This window comes from Neovison vison, chromosome 5, assembly GCF_020171115.1.
Source record: "Neovison vison isolate M4711 chromosome 5, ASM_NN_V1, whole genome shotgun sequence".
Lineage (NCBI taxonomy): Eukaryota > Metazoa > Chordata > Mammalia > Carnivora > Mustelidae > Neogale > Neogale vison.
In genome coordinates, this window is record NC_058095.1 from 129,081,995 (window position 1) to 129,087,070 (window position 5,076).

At 36.8% G+C, this 5,076-nt stretch overlaps 1 pseudogene; it reads left to right on the forward strand.

The window, feature by feature from the left end:
- The first annotated feature begins 1,281 nt into the window (after positions 1–1,281).
- Positions 1,282–2,264, forward strand: LOC122907463 (annotated as a pseudogene).
- The last annotated feature ends 2,812 nt before the right edge of the window (positions 2,265–5,076 follow it).

The window sequence follows — 5,076 nt, forward strand, 5'->3', positions numbered from 1 at the left end:
ATGAGATGTCACCTCACACCTATCAGAATGACTAAAATTAAAAGCACAAGAAACAATCAATATTGGCAACAATGTAGACAAAAGGAACCCTCATGCACTGTTGGTGGGAATGTAAATTGGTACAACCATTGTGGAAAAGAGTATGGATCTTCCTCAAAAAATTAAAAATAGAACTACCCTTTGGACCAGAAATGGCACTACTGGGCATTTATCCCCAAAATATAGAAATACTAATTCAAAGAGATACATGTACACCTATGTTTATTGCATCATTATTTACAATAGCCAAACTTTGAGAACAGCTTAAGTGTCCATCTGTTGACGAATGGCTAAAGAAGAGGTGATATATGCATCACATATATAATATATATATTTCGTATATATTTGTGAATATATATTCATATGTATATACCACATATGTATAAATATATATTCCTATATTTACACATAAGAATATAATTCAGCCATTAAAAAAAAAAGAATGAAATCTTGCCATTTACAACATCATGGATAGAAATAGAAAGTATAATATTTAGGTAAATAAGGTCCGTCAGAGAAAGACAAACACCATGTTTTCTCATTCATATGTAGAATTTAAGTAACAAAACAAAGGAGTAAAGGACAAGAAAAGAAAGACAAACCAAGAAATAGACTCTCAACTATAGAGAACAAACTGATGGTTACCAGAGGGAAGGTGGGTGGGAGGATGGAGTAGATAGGGCATGGGGATTAGGTCCGAGGGAGAAGCAGACTCCCCACAAAGTAGGGAACCCAATGTGGGTCAATCCCAGGACTCCAGGATCATGATCTAGGCTGAAAGCAGTTGCTTAACCAACTGAGCCACCCAGGTGTCCAAGGCATAAGGCTTAAAGAATATACTTGTCATGATGAAAAATAAAATGAAAAATTTAAAAACTAAACTAAACTAAAATAAAGCAAAACACATAGCACTGGAAATCCTAGCCAGAGCAATTAATTAGTCTAGGAAAACAAAAGACATCCAAATCAGAAAGGAAGACTAAAATGATCTCTGTTCACAGATGACATGAACTAATACATAGAAAACCATGAAGCGTCCACAAAAGGAACAGTTTGAACTAATAAACCTATTCAGTAAAGTCAAAGGATACAAAATAATGATACAGAAATAATTTGCATACTTCTACATTAATAATGAATTATCTAACAAAATGAACTAAGAAAACAATCTCATTTCTTACCCTGTAGTCTGGAGCCTAGGCCAGCCTTCTCAGTCTATAGAATCCCACACAGGCTCCAGGCATGGCCAGCCTGTGCATGAATGAGCTGGAGCCCTGCATAATTGAGAATTTCATCTCCAGAACCTCTGCCACCATGGAGGACACTGTGATGAGCATCAGAATTATCCAAAACCATTTCACTGAAATCTCAGCTGGCTACTGCTCTGTAGAATTCAGAGAGTTGGGTGTAACCAAGTAGTGTTTTCACAAAGTTAATGGGAAACCCCTTCTAGTACCCACACTTTTACTTAGCTTATAGCTGCACTAAGCTGGCACACCTGGGCTCGTAGAACCATAGAGCTGGCAAGCCCTTAATGGTCATCTATGCAACCCCTCATTTTATACAGGAGAAAAAGGTGGCTTAGAGAAAAGAAGATGCTTTGGCCAAGGCAAAACATTTTAAACTGAGCTATGCCACTTATAGGAAACAACCAGATAACAGCCTTGAGTATTCCTTCTTTGCGGGGGACCTGACCCCAGATGTGGATGATGACGTGCTATATGAATTCTTCATCAAAGTTTACCCCTCCTATTAGGGAGGCAAGGTGATTTTGCCTCCAAACAGCTGTGTCTAAAGACTATGGTTTTGTGAAAACCACAGATGAACTGGAACTGAAGTGAGCCTTGACTGACTGCCAAGGAACAGTCGTCCTGGAGCCTAAACCAGTGCAGCTGAGCATGGCAATCCTCAAAGCAAGCCAAATGATGTCAGTGGAGTATAGTCAGATTTACAGTTACAGCTGCAATCACTATTACCAGTAATGCGAGAACTGTTATAGTTACCAGAATACAAGCAGCTACAGCTATGGCTATCCCTAGTATGGTTATACCCAGAGCACTGTGTAGGGATATCAAGAAGTTAGGGGTGACACATTGGAAGACCCCAAGCCACATCTGGATGTGATTGAGGCCAACAAGGAGTTCATGGAGGAAAGACCTGTAGGATGCACTAATGGTTGTCACTGGCAACTCCTGGACATAGTATCATCAGAGACCCTGCCATGATGTAGCCAGGATAAAGGACAAGCCAAAATGGACTGTGTGAGGGAGATGAAAGACTCCTTTTTAAGAATAATGACAACAACAAAATACTGGAAGAACTTTTACCTTTTTGGAAGTGTTTTGCAAGCTTTTAGTAACTGACAATTCTGAGATTATGACAATTCCTGCAACACTGCTGCCGTCATTTGACAGTGAGACACTTGAGTTTAAAAACCAAGGGACCATGTGCTTTTGGGTAAATTGGAAGGGAAGGTGAACCAAGAGAGACTATGGACTCTGAAAAACAATCTGAGGGGTTTGAAGTGGCGGGTGGGGGGGGAGGTTGGAGGTGGGTACCAGGTGGTGGGTATTATAGAGGGCACAGCTTGCATGGAGCACTGGGTGTGTTGAAAAAATAATGAATACTGTTTTTCTGAAAATAAATAAATTGGGAAAAAAAAAAAAACAAGGGACCAACTCATACTGTTGAAGAAGTTTCAAAAGAAGGAAGGAAGGAAGAAAGGATGGAGGGAAAGAAGGAAGGGAGGAAGGAAAAAAGAAATCCCATTTATGATAGAATCAAAAAGAATAAAATACTTAGGGATAAACAACCAAGGAGCCAAAAGGCATGCAAACTGAAAACTACAAAACACGCTGAAAATAATTTTTAAAAGACACAGATAAATGGAAAGGTATCTTGTATTCATGAATTGGAAGTTTTACTATTATTAAAATGTCTATACTACCCAAAACAATATACAGATTCAATGCAATCTTTATCATGATTTCAATGGCATTTTTCACAAAAAAGAAAAAAAAAATCCTAAAATTCATATGGAACTAAAAAGGATTCTGAACAGCCAAAATGATCTTGACAAAGAACAACAAAGTTAGAGGACACACACTTCCTGTTTTAAAAACATACAAAAGAGCTACAGTAATTAAAACAATATGATACTGGACAAAAACAGATGTGTAGACCAGTGGAACAAAATAGAGCACTCAGAAATAAATCCACACAAACGTGGTCTTCTACATATTTTTGACAAGATTGCCACAACAGGGAGCACACAGTGGGGAAAAAATTGTCTCTTCAGCAATGATTCTGGGAAAACTGGATATATACATGCGATAGAATGAAATTGGACCTTCATTTTACATCATACATAGTTATCAAGTCAAATTAAAGACTTCAAGAAGAAAAGCTTCATGGCATTTGTCTTGGCACTGATTTCTTGGGTGCGACATCAGAAGCACAGGCAGCAAAAATATAAATAGATAAGTCAGACTATATCAAACAGAAAGCTTCTGTGTGGCAAAGGAGAAATCAACAGAATAAAAAAACAGATTGGAAAAAATCAATAAAATTAAATGGGAGAAAATATTTTCAAACCATACCTATGATAAGAGGTTAATACTCAGCTTATATATAGAACTCATGTAACTCAATAGCAAAGTAAACAAATGACACAATTAAAAATGGTCAAGTGTGGATGCCTGGGTGGCTCAGTGGGTTAAGCTTCTACCTTCAGCGCAGGTCATGATCTCAGGGTCCTGGGATCAAATCCTGCATGGGGCTCTCTGCTCAGCAGGGAGACTGCATCCCCCCCTCTCTCTGTCTGCCTCTGCCTACTTATGATCTCTCTCTCTGTGTCAAATCAATAAATAAAATCTTTTAAAAAAATGGTCAAATGACTTGAATAAAGATATTTCTCCAAAGAATACATACAATTGGCTAACAAGTATATGAAAAGATGGTCAGCTTCACTAGTCATCAGACAAATGCAAATCAGAAACACAACTAGATTACACCTTTATCAGTTGAGTTTGCGATTACTAAACAAAACAAACATAAAAATAAAAAAAACAAGTGTTGGCAAATGTGGAAAAATTAGAACTCTGTACATTGTTAGTGGAAATGCAAACTGATATAGCCACTGCAGTAAATAGTCTGGAGGATCCTCAAAAAATTAGAAATAGATCTACCATGTGATCTAGCAACCCTACTTCTGGGTATTTAACCAAAAGAACTGAAGTCATGATCTTGAGGAGATGTTTGCTTTCCCATTTTCATTGCACCATTATTCACAGTATCCCACAAGTAGAAACTACCCAGATTTCTATTGACAGCTGATTAGAAAAAGAAAACTGTGGAATATACTTATAATAGGATATGATTTAGCCATTATAAAATCCTGTTATAAGCTACAACATGGATAAATTTTGAGGGCATTCTGCTATGTGAATAACCCAGTTACAGAAGGGTAAATATGCATAATTCCTCTCATAGGAATTATCTAAGATGGTCAAAATCATGGAAGCAGAAAATAGAATGTTGGTTGCCAGTAACTGGGGGGAAGGATAAATGAGAGTTGCCGTTCAATGAATATAAAATTTCAGTCATGAAAGAATAAAAGTTCCAGAATTTACTGTATAATATTGTGCTTATCTTTAGCAATACTGTACACTTAAATTTTTATTAAAAAGGTAGGTTTCATGTTATGTGCTGCTTATTACAATAGTTTGAAATGTAGTGGTAGCAGATTGAAGAAGGGAGTTGGGATAGTAGGACATACTAACATGGGGTACTTAGGATGATAGTAGGAAATGGAAGAAGGCTTAATTTAGGATGCTAACAAAGTTTTTTAGAAATTTATTTTTCCTAATACTGAAAGAACAATTGCAGTTCTACCTTAAATGCATGATAGATGCAGAAAAAAAATAAAATTAGAATACTAATAACAATGTTTTCAGAATAAAGGAGGAATTAGGCAAATATGAAAATATGAGAGAAAAAATGAAGTATTTTGCCTGCTTTTGCCATCTATTGCTTACT